This window comes from Salarias fasciatus, chromosome 2, assembly GCF_902148845.1.
Source record: "Salarias fasciatus chromosome 2, fSalaFa1.1, whole genome shotgun sequence".
NCBI classification, from domain to species: Eukaryota; Metazoa; Chordata; class Actinopteri; order Blenniiformes; family Blenniidae; genus Salarias; species Salarias fasciatus.
In genome coordinates, this window is record NC_043746.1 from 23,783,200 (window position 1) to 23,795,699 (window position 12,500).

Here is a 12,500-nt window from a genome sequence, read left to right on the forward strand (position 1 = left end):
CAAAAAACAAGGCATCACTAGCATTGTTCCTATATAAATATAACCAACCAACAATTAGGCTACAAACGTGGACTTCCTGTCAAGACTAAAGTGACTCAGCAGCACCGCCCTGCTGTTTTCTTTCCATGTCAGACGCAGGAAAAAAGGAAAAATCTGCAATCTATTGATGATAACCGAAACCGCACGTCTATTACGCTTCACTCGGGTTGTTTAATTAAGTCAAAGTCACAACATGACAGTGAATTAGTCACCAATATATCATTTTTACGCTGATGACGTTGGTGTAAATGTCTTAAAAAAATTTAACAAATCCTAAAGAGATATCCATTGTAATTAAACCCACTATTTCAGGCAAAATGCTTCTTATCCAGAGGCCATGTATCATATAGTTTCTCAGATTTAAATGATTTCAATTCATTGGGTTCCATAGTTTGTTATCTAAAGTGTCGGACTGGAAATTAAAACAGCTCACGAAACCACCCGGTGGTATAAAGTGGTACTGCAAGTAAATCTATTTAAACTCTGTTGTTTTCAATTACTGTGGAAGACTATTACATATATTATTGTACCGTTTAACACTAATCAGTTAGCTATTTTGTGAAATTATGGACACAATTTTGATCTGATTTTTCGATATCAATTATTTTATTATTAGTTCACCTTAAAATAAGTAAATATTAGTTTGGTAGCATATTCATGCTACTTTAATAGAAATATTTAAAGAGCGTACAATTGTTCAGCAATAAAAGTTAAAGCAGCCTGGTTAGCCTTGCAGTACCACGTTGAGCCACCAGATGGTGCAGTGAGCCAGCATTCAGTCCAGGAAGGAAATGGCATTACTTTAATTTTATTTCCTGTTTTATAACTCAATCGAGCCAAATCCTTCAACTTTTTGAAACTCAATTCTGACTTTGAGGCAGAGTTTATCGAATTTCCTTTTTTTCCTCCCCGTCACAATGAAGTAAAGAAATAGAAATAGAAAACGCAGACTCCAGTCTACCTGCTCAGAAAACTATTTAAAGAAAATAAAAATCACCATTTACACTGCTGCGTCTGGTTGAAAAAAAATATAAACGAAACAACAAAAACCAGCAACGACCATTTATATTCATACAGTATGTCTATAGCAGTGTTCCATAACATTGATTAAAAAAACTAAAAAACAAACAAACAAAAAAAAACAACTCTGACAACAATGAAAAGGTAGAATATTTATAAAGTTGGTTTGTTTCATGCTCGGCCGGAGCCTGGTCCCAGGAGACTCAGGCCTCAGTTATAATACACAACCAAACAAAAACTGCAAACCGCTCCGGACTTCATCAAGCGGTGTGAAAGTAGAAAGAGTCGCTCCTTCTCGTGTCGCCGTTTACACCTCAGACGTCTGCAGGTCTCACTTCAACACACAGAGATCTAAATAAAACCGAGAATTTAAAGCTTTGTGATGCATTTATGGGAACTGGGAATTAGCACAAAGTTTTCCCACTTGGAAGTCTGAACATTCCCCCCACTCAGTTACTCAAGAAATGCGTTGGTACGAACCCCACCCTGCTCAAAGTGTGCCGTTCAGAGAGGGAGACGCACCGACCGGCGCTCGGCCTCGGAAAGATGAATCGGGTAGAAAATCACTTGTAAGAAAGACGACGCTCCGTCAACGCCGTCAAAGCCGCCGCTGCTTCATGTTTTATTAAAGGTGCACTTTACTGATCTGACTCGTCTGTCAGAGTCGATTAAGTAGCCACGGGGAACGCGGCTCGCTGGGTAAAAATAGTTGCGTAATGTCTTGCCTGCATCTGGAGCAGCTCTGTTATGTCTGAGATGTTGCATTATGGGAAATGAAGTCCCTGGGGAGCGGCGCTCGGCAGAAGTCAAGAGGGGTTAAGTGGACATTACTGGTCCAGGTAGGGGGTAAATCTCTGCATGAGTCACGGACGCTCCCAGAAAAGATTCCTGGAAGGATGTTCATTTTTCTGAACGCAGGAAATCGAATCAACCGATAACGATGTGCAGAAAAGACATCTGTAAGGACGCTCTCAGACATCTGTAAGATGGCACAGCGGAGTTTTGGCAGCAAGTTTAAGCTTAATAGGGTTCTGCTTTCCAATGAGCAATGCATTGTGGGTTTTGGGAGCATATAGAAAAAAAAAAGACATCAAAAAATGGAGCCCGATTCCTCTTTGATAATTAGTCTGATCTGATCAAATTTACAACTAAAACATGTGTGACAGCATTCCCACCGGATCTCTGCTGTTTATCCTCACAGCAGCGTCTGGAGGAAGTGTGATCAGACGGTATATTTGTTTCACAAACCTACATCTCTGTCACATTTCTCTGAATCTTCTTGGATCCTCTTTTCTCTTTTTCCTAAAGCATTATTTCATTTCAACACATCCGTCGTGTTAGGCGCATTGCCAGACTTGTGATCGTTTGCACTTCTTGCTGTTGATATTGACTAATAATGGTTTTCTTCATTATGAACGGCTTATTGTTGGTGTTTTAACAGATTACAGGTGTTGATTGCGTGTCTTGAATTTATGCACAAATAGAAATACCTCAAAACTTTGGTCTATTAACAGTTTGTTTCAAGTTTCTTTCACCAGAATTTAGTACAAAGTTTGTCCTGTGTTTTAATAATTCATTTTTTTTTTTTTTTCCTTTTTCATCTCTGTGAGTTAAACATCCGACAGGAGCAGAGGTCTCAGATACAACAGTGGCGATAACACGAGAGGCTTGAAAACGGGCTGCAGACTGATTCTCAGTGACAGAAGGAAAATTAAAAAAAGATGAATTCACTGAGTCAGACTGAAGAGGGAGCGAAAATGCAGAATCAAATCAAACCCTGGATTTGAACAAAGCGGAACCTTGAAAACAAAACAGAAACTCAAAAAACATTCAAATATTTGGAAGTTTCTTCATATTTTTCTTCCTGCAGCTGTAGATTCCAGCTACCTGATTATATAAAGAGTTTCGTAACCAGTCGGGATTGTTTGTACTGATAAAGTAGGAAAAAAGAAAATACAGGCTACGTCTCAAACGGTGAAACTTTTTAATATGTCTAATCTCATTTTATGCATGTCTAGTAAATGTTGATGCACCTGAGGAGAAAAAGACCTCTCAAATCTTGACTAATGTTGAGTTTTAGGATGGTTTTCCTGATCCAGCCTGCAGGAGGCGCCACAGTAAGCTTTAAACATGACATCCGAGACATTAACAGATTAAAAATCTGCTGCAGTGAATGTCCGATAAATGTCTATCGCTCATGTTCCAGCTGATTCTTTAGATCAGGTGGTTTAGTGCTGGTTATGCTGCCCCCTGTTGGCTGGAATTGAGAAATTACCCCCCCAAAAAAGAAACATTTTTGAAAACAGAACCTTCAGAAGTAAAAACAAATTAGATGCGATTGAAAATGTGAAAATATCAAAAGTCTAATAATAAATGTCGGATTTTAGAATCAGAATTTAAAAAATAAAAATATAAAAACCCAATTTTTTTATACTTATTTTTGAGTTTGGCGTGAGCCTGCTAGCTTCTTTCTGTGCACCAAATCGTAAAGAACAGACTGCGAAGCTAAACTAGCCCAAAGAATTCTAGCAAACTGGCTCCAACACCGAATGCTAAGGAAGCGACATCAGTTAAATTTAACAAACAGCGTCTTTAAAATGAGATCCAGTCGACTGAAGATGTAAAACACTGCAGATCGCTCAGATAAAAGCAGTCTGGCGATTCTGACAGTGACAGACTCACTTCTGATTCAAGCCGACGCTGCTTTTAAGGATCCGACGAGTCGAGACGTGGCCCGTATTTCATTTTTTTTAAGAAACCAACTTTTCTGTGGATTTCATCCATAAATAATGGCTGTCAGTAGTAAACCAAAACATTTCTGGGTGAATTAATGCATTAGAGTGTTTCAGGAGTGAAGTACAGCGCTGCACTTTAAGAAGTTCGGAATAAATCAAGGGTAAACTGATGTGTTTTAGTGCGGGAAACGTCCCGTTTTTTAATGTACGAAGAGCGTCTTTTAAACCGAGCGGCTGCATTTTAATTGTGAAACAGAAACATGAAAGTGTGAGGGGGGTGGGGATGAGAGAAGCTGCTCCACACAAACCTTTGGCCATGCTGGAAATACATCGAGATCAGAAACATAAACCTATACACTCCTCCGAGGCTGGGAAGGTGTAGGGATGCGAGGCGAACGCTCTGGAGGCACACAGAGAGGAGAGGGGCTGACAGTGTGTGTGACAGCAGCTCTCCTGGGGGCTGATGGGTAGGCAGGTTGTGGGGTGCGTGTGTGTGTGTGTGTGTGTGTGTGTGTGTGGTATCAAGGGTTTAGGTTTAGTGCCACAAGGGAGCAGGATTTTTTGTTTGACAGAAAGCCTGAGGAGCATCTGGATGCAGCTGGTGTTACACTCTCATCCAGATGTTTTATACATGGAGGGGTCACTTGACGTACGCTCACATTTCAGGGTTGAGCCTTTGATAAAGGTGGAAAAATATCAGTCAGATTCTTAGATTCGCGCGAGGAACGGATAAACAAGAAAACAATGAAAAATTTGAGAATTAAATATTCTTTCTCAATTTTTTTGGCTTCATCCAGGACGGACTGCACAAACACACACACTCAGGGACACAACTATAAAACCACACCGTCACCTTTGAAACAATGGACTTAACGGCGTGTCATTGAAAGTCGCAGACTGTTTTCTACCATAGCTCTGGTTTGTAACCCAGGTTAGCGTTCTATAAGGTCAGATGATGTACAATCTGTCTGAGCAGCACAGCAAAGATGCTGCGAACGCATCCAAATAACAGCAGAGTGTCTAAATATGCAGCCAGGTAAACACAACTGCCTTAAACTCTGTAAAGTGACAAAAAACTGAGCCTGTCTGTCTGTTTTTTCCTTTAATTAGGAAAAAAATAAGCTTGAAAGCAGTGAGACTTTACCGGCTCATTTTCTCCACCTGATGTCCACACGACAGACGTATCACGTGACCTGATCAGTACTAACCTCACCACAACCCTCATTTTCTCTTTGTTGATGTGATATACTCCTGCTATGCTCAAGTAATTTAAAAGTTGAGTGTTTTTCTATGTTGGAGTCTTGGATCGTGACAGAAGGGTTGAGTAACGTCTGTCTGGACTCCGCTTGAGGAACCAAACCCTGAAAAAATGTCTTCACTGAAAAAACAAATAACCTGAATTACTGCAACGTTAACCTCCGTGTTTATAAGAAGTCCCAATAATGTGAGTGCAGATTTAGGTCCACACACACACACACACACACACACACACACACACACACACACACACACACACACACACACACAGCCGCTCCTGGTCTCAGCCTCTAAAGCCCTGGGTGATGGTACGGTTCAGCCAGAGGTCGCCGGCAGCGAGCAGAGGTTGTTTTCCTTCTTCTGAGGGTTAATTGGTGCCAAAGATTGGAGGTTAAACTGACAGCGTGTGACCTGCTGCCTCCGTCTGCACCTTACACAGCACAACGCACGGCCCACCTGGGAGCCCGCCGCCCCGCCGCCACCAGAGGGGATGGAATGACTCGATCGCTGTGAGAGCGCAGAGGAGAGAGGGAGGAAGGAGGGGAGCCGATGCGGACCTCCGTGTCGGGCCTGTAAATTATCAATCAGAGCCGTGAGCGCCGGCGTTAAATCACCAGAGGAAGCCGGGGGGAGCGACGGACCGCGGCGGCGCCCATGAACTCTAAATCTCTGTCACAGGGAGGGTTGAATGTTGGTTGAATGATGGTTGAGTTATGTACAGCGGGGAATACGGCTGTGTGTGTGTGTGTGTGTGTGTGTGTGTAGGTGGGTGGTTTCTGAACACACACACACACACACACACACATGTCCACGATAAATCAAATCACCCTGAAAGACGCGAGCCGTTGTGTTTTGAATCATGCTAATGTCCACAGAACGAACGCCAACAACAAACAGACGCGTTGTGAGAAGCTGTTATCCGTCAGATCAGAAGCCGGTGACGTTAAAAACACGCGAAGCGCGGCTGGATTTACATAATGAAACCAGAAAACTCCGCCCGGCCAGGCCCTCAGTCTCATTTCCTGCAAACACAAAGGCTAAAAAAAAAAGAAGCTCATCCCTGATTTCTTCAGCAGCTCGATGGGGATGCTGGTGTTAAATTACAAGAAGTCAGAAATTAAATTAAATTAAACAGAAATAATAAAAACATTTTAGTTTCAAAGTGTTGAAGATGATTTTTCCAGTTCTAAAGTCGACTTTTTATGACGGCAACATGCTGGAAATTTAGCCAAATATGAATTTGTTGTAAACTTTTAAGGAGAAACTGAGACTCTCTTTAATGGAGAGAGGCGTTTTCTCTCAGAACAGTAACAGGTGTCAGATTACAAGACGACACACTGGAAGCAGACGTTTCCTCCCTGATGACAGAAGAAACTCAGCTCTCAGCTTTTAAAGCTGTCTGTTGTACATGAGCACAGATTGTATGCCCTCAAGAAATCGTCAGTGTTTTCATTGGTTCAGACAAATAATTTTCACAATAAAAGCACTTTTCCAAAACAAACAAACAAACAAAAAAAGTGGTCATTTTAATTGACCAGTACAGATTTCACAGTTTCAGTTTCTGAACTCAAAACCTTCTGGAGGGATTTTCAGTTTCTCCCAATAACAGAATTAAGGGACAGGCGAAAACATGAGCTGCCTCGCAGGTCGGTCACAGTGCAGCTCACAATGCTTCCAATTCTATTTTGAGACTAATTTTCATTCTGAAATAAGTTCAAGTTTCAGTTTGGGACCAAACTGACGGGTTGTGGAGGTTTCTCCTCGTGCGTCACGACAGGTGGAATCTCACACTCTGCTCGGCGGCACCGGGCTGAGATCGAAAGAACTTACACACCGGCCGCGCTTTTCACCGTCGCAAATTACTGCCGGTAATGTAGAGAGCCCGGGGCTGTAATTAGAGTTCCTCCGCTGCGTGCGGTGCGGAGTGGGGGAGGGGGGGCGATGGGTGGGGGTTAGTGGACTGGAGCCGTACAGGTGTCGTTAATCCCGTGCTCCCGTGCGGCTGCAGCACCGGAGGAAACGGCGGCCGCCCGCCTCCCACGCCCGCACGCCGCTAACAGGCTTAATAAATACTGCCGCTAAACGGCAAGAAGAGGTAAAGAAGTGGGAACTAACGACCGGAGAGGTTTAAACACGGCGGGAGGGGGGAGGAGGGGCACCTGGTCAGGCTGAATCTCAGTGTTTTTGTGAGAACTTTCTTTGACCGGAGTGGAGACTCCTGCTCCCCAGAGGACGAACCCTGTGACCCCTGTGACCCCTGTGGGAAAATGGATCCGTAAAGATGGAAGAACGTTGTTGGGTGACAGACTGTGGGTTTGTTTGTTTGCGTTTCTGCTTTACAGGTAAAGATGCAGCCTTGTGTTGATGCTTTACAGTAGCTGAAAACTTTAGGTAGTTCATTGGTAGAAATCCCCACTTTAGAAAAAGAGAAAGTCATTTCAAATAAATATTTTTCTTTTTTTTTTTTTTTGGTATTTTTCAAGAAAAAAATTTAAGGAATTGAAGTAAATAACTCAATATGATGGTGTACTACTGACAACAGCATGAATAATATAATCAACGTCTCTGATTTCGTTTGACTAGATTTCTATTTTCAACAGATCTGATGACGTTTTGAACGCTTCCCCCCCTCCTGAACTCAAACTCAACCTCGGCGTGAAGTCGTACAGGAGAGAAAACCAAGCGGTTAAAAAGTCTGGTATCTCGGCACCGGTGGTGATGCTCATGAGTCCTGGTTCCTGCGGCGTGGCGGCGAGCGCCGGCGTGTTGTTCCGCGGGTCCGTCAGTCCGCCACGGCGCGATGTTCCAGCCGCAGCAGCTTCCTCCGTCACTGTTTGTAATATTTACAGCTCTGTACACGGAAAAGAGACGTCTCCATGGCCCCCTCTTCAGAAAAACAAACAAAAAGAAGAGAGAGAAACTTCTACTCCGGAGGTCGGAAATCAGCCGCGTTTTCACGTACGTCTTTAACAATGTTGGCTGTTCCTGATGTTTAAAAAAAGAAAAAGAAGAAGCCTTGTTGATTTGATGCAACTCGGCTCTAAAAATCACTTTCCTGTTGGCTCCGGAGTGGAAAACTTTAAAAAGAACCAAAATCTCCAAAAAATCCAGAGAACGTGAGGATAGATAGCATTACACAGTATACCTAAGTAGGATTTACAAGAAGTCCCTTCCCTTCCCTTCCCTTCTCCCCCGAAGGTGTTTTTTTTTCTTCTTTTTTCCGACACAGCGACACAGCCTAAAGTAACGCACAAAAAAAAAAAAAAAAATCCAACTCAAATACGTGAGTAGCTAAATAGTTTCCCATTAAATTATCACAACAGGGTGTAGTTTACATTCCGTCCGCAGCTGCAGCGGCTGCGTGTTTTCTTCAATTTTCATTACTTCTATTTTACATTTGATTGGTTTCTAGAAGAGGTGTTGGGGGCGGGGGGGGAGGGGGGGGCGGGGCAAGGGAGTGGCAGTGGGCGAGGTGGGCGGGGTCTAAAGCCTTGTACGGTGGGTGCAGTTATAAAAAGGAAGAGAGGGGGGAAGTCGGTCGGTGCTGCGGCACAAAGAGTTCTAGGCACAGGGGGCGGCTGTGAGTGGGTGGGGCGGGGGGCGGCGAGCAGCGACGGGGGGGCGGGGCGGGGCGGGGCGGGGGCGGTGGTGGGTGGGGGGTGCGACGGGCGGCTGGAGGGTTTTAAGGTGGAGAGTGGCGCCCTCACAGGTAGATCTCCCGTTTGGAGGTCTGGCCGGTCGGGGTGGTGGCTGAGTGGTACTCCACCGCCTGGCTCAGCGGGATCTCCTCCAGCCCACAGTCTTTCCCGGACGGGTCTCCGCCCCCCGGGTAGGCACTGCTGTACGGGGTCATGAACCGCATGTTGGCCACTTTGGAGCTGCTGCCGCCGCCGCCGCCGCCGCCGCCGCTGCTCCCGCCTCCGCCGGGTCCGCGCTCGTCCGACGCCAGGGGTTTGGGGCTGCCGTTGGCCATCAGCTGCTCCTGCCCGTCCATCTCCTGGTAAGGCACGAAGGTGGAGAGCTTGGGGGCGTTCTTGGACAGCTTGCGGTTGGGGGAAGGCTGGCCGGGCATCCAGCAGGAGTCGGAGTGGCCGAACTCGGTGCACTCGCGGGTGCAGTTACCGGTCATCGCCACGTCGGGAAGAGGCCTGAGGTCTGCAGAGGAACAGACAGAGAGCGGAGGAGTTACTAAAGAGAACCGGGAAGCAGGAGAGGCGGGACAAGCATGAACGCTCGAGAACGGCATGATGTAAAAATGCCTTTTTTCTTATAGTTTAAAGTCCACTCAGTATCGACCCAAATGATGGTGTAGTAAATGTACCCTCTGATGGAGACTGGTGTCAGTACCAGCTTTACGTTGGGGTCCGCCATCATTAATTGTTGTCTGTTTACACACACATGAATAGAAGACATCTCTGTGAATCTGCCATACTGCAATCTTCACAAGCGTTTTCTCTCTGGACATTTTGAAAATGTTTCATTCTGGAAGATGCTTTTGAAAACTGCTACTTTTAGCGACTCCCAAGCCTGTTGCTGGGTGAACAAACTGCTAAAAAGCAATGTAAGGTTACCATTCCCACTGGAAAACAACCAATAAAGTAGGACAGAGAGAAGTTATATCTGTGTGTATTAAAAACATATTAATGTCAGATTTTGCAGAATTACAGTAAAAATTCATCCACTTTTAAGCTTTGATTGGCGAAACGTCAACTTGTTTTCAGTTTGCAATTTCCACTAAATATGACACAGATAGTGTCACAGCCTGGTTTCTCCCTTTAAAAAATGATTATTGAATCAAATATCAGTTTTTTTTCTGAATCCCAATCCAAAAATACAGACACATAACTTGTTCTCTCTTTGAACTGAGACATTTTCATAGTTCCGGCATTGATGTTCTACATCTCCTTCATGCCCCAACGCTGGATCCAAACAGACTGAGGATTTCCTGTCATTTCTTTAAACCATGTTTCTGATCAGCGATAATGCTATAACCTAGAAAGCGATGCATTCGTTTAAGATAACCGAGAGGGATAAATATTATAATCTACTAAAGAATCATCCTTTAGAATTCTGCAAAGGAGGTGTATTTATGTCGGCTAATGCAGTTATCATTAGCATAATCCAGGCTTCCTTGACAAAAGATGAAAGGGAGAAACGAACTGTGTGACGAACAGAAACTACACGAGCAATGCTCATATTACGATTGTGGAAAAAAAAAAGCAAGCACAATCAAACAAGCACGAGTAAGAAGCTAATGTTAGCGTGAAACATAATTACACAGGAGATGACAGAAATCAAAAACACCGACGACGCGGCGCGTAAAGATCTCACAAACGTTGCCTTTGTTTCCTAAAATCCAACTGAAAAAGCTCTCCTGGTTCAACTGCGTGCAGCAAAAATACTGATTAAAACTGTTATTATCCCTTTATCCTACACACACACACACACACACACACACACACACACACACACACACACACACACACACACACACACACTGCTCCCTCCATTTGAGGGAAATTAATTAAAGCTCTATACGTATTTTTAAAGTCAGTAATAGTTCACAAAGTGGCAGGAACGTGGATTAATTCGTTCCTGAACGACGGAAGCCACGAATCAAACGGTGGGCGCTGAGCGTGAAACAGGATCAGCTGGGTTAAAGGAGGGAACGAGAAGGAAAAAAAAACAAAAAAAAACACGCTCAGGTTCGTTAAAACGTTAATTACGTTGCACAAACAGCCAATTAAGGCAAAAATAACAACGCTGTAACCGTGCCTTGCTCTTCCTATGAGAAATGGCATGAAGATGATGGATACTGAACCAGTGTTCGCTTGACCAGCTGGTGTTCTTTGTGTTTATGTCTCGGTTCTGAATCAGGAACCTCTTGGACGTGCAGGCAGACGCTGGACGGACGGACGCGGGGCTGCGTTTACATTTTTCTTTAAATCACAGCCCCGAATAGAAAAAAAGGTCAGAGATGGAAGCAGAAATATCAACGCGTATGCAGAAAGTAACCTTTCGTCTGTGCGTGACATTCGATCATTCTTTGATACTGAAGGCAGGGGGCGGGGAGGGGGGAGCCGCTCCTCCAGGGGAATGGCGTTTATTTCCCAAAATGCCCTCTGCTTCATGCATAATTGAAATTCATTGCCTCCTTTTTTGCAAAAAGGAGCTACAGTCGGCTTTTCTGTCTGTTTGCGGCTTGATGTGTTCGTTCTAATCCCAGCGAGTGCTGAGTAGCGGACGCGCTCCCTCTGCCCTCCCCCCCCCACAACCCCCACAACCCCTCCTTACATTCTCACGGTCGCCGCCTCTGCCGTGGATTTTCGTTTTTAAGCACTTCCCATGCAAAACCGAGGTGCTTGCAGAAATGCGGAGTCGTGCGCGAGCGGCTGCTGAGTTCAGAGCGGCGGTTTAATAAGTGCTTTTGCCTCCGAACGTGGTGTCAGCAGGAGGCTTATGGGAGCCTCCGCCCCCCCTCCCAGCTGCACGGCTGAACGGGCGCCGGGGCGAACGGGGAGCGCGGACCGGGCCGGAACACATCCAGAACCAAGACCCGCTCGCACGGGGTCCGGCCTGCGGGAACATCACCTCAAATCCAAACACGTTCAGGACCGTGTGTCACGGCTCACCGTTCGGACGTCCTCATTGGTCCGTCCATTTACGACAGGCCTTCGCCCGATTGAGCAAGGCATTCTGAGACCACGTGTTGGAACCACGATCTGAGATTCACTGACTGATACTTTCCTGGTTTAAAGTCTCAGCTTGACTGCAGACGCCTCGCGCTAGTGCCTCAATTGTAAATATCTGACTCGCATTTTATTTTTTTAAATGCTGCTTTGAAAGAACTTCAGAATCAACTCGGAGATGTGACAGCGCGTCACGTCGGCCCTCTGGCTCCACGCCGGTGGTGGGCGCGCTCGCCCTCGCGAGCTGGGTTACAGATGTTTCCTCCTGTCTGCGAGCGTCTGTCAGTCTGCGAGCTGGCTGACACTCGTCAGAGAGGAGCGCCTTCCTCGGGGGAGCCGTCTCCGAGCAGGTGATGTTTACCAGCCCGAGAGCAGATAAACAGGAAGCTCGCCTTCTGTTCGCTCGCTCCGGTCCTGCTGTAATTTGATCAAACTGTTGCTTCAGAACAACCTGTCGGCTTCACGCCTCGTCTCCGGCGAGCGCGCGCACGCTCGCGTCGCATGTGTCTGAGTCTCGACAAACGGGGAAAAAGAAGAGGAATCATCGGAATTCAAAAGGATTTTACACTTTTTTCCACTGTTCTACCAGTTGCCGTTAAAAAAAATCATCACGTATTTACCAGTTTTAGACTGGAACGTGTAATATCGAGAAACAGAATAACACTTGCAGCTTGTTAAATGAAATCAGATGAGATTTAGGATGTTTCTGAATGATTATAGAGCATTCGTGGACCTTTTTAGGCTTCTTTTATTCTATTCA

At 45.2% G+C, this 12,500-nt stretch overlaps 1 long non-coding RNA gene and 1 pseudogene across 1 annotated transcript; both read right to left on the reverse strand.

Moving 5' to 3' along the window:
• Positions 1–940: 940 nt before the first annotated feature.
• On the reverse strand, positions 941–5,945 carry LOC115395583 (uncharacterized). The gene is made up of 3 exons (XR_003932294.1): positions 5,934–5,945; positions 4,837–4,844; positions 941–1,155 (listed from the first exon to the last, which is right to left on the reverse strand). It is a non-coding gene; the product is annotated as an uncharacterized LOC115395583 (long non-coding RNA).
• A 2,786-nt stretch (positions 5,946–8,731) lies between these two features.
• The window catches only part of LOC115395572 (protocadherin-1-like), a 162,985-nt pseudogene continuing 159,216 nt past the window's right edge, over positions 8,732–12,500 (reverse strand).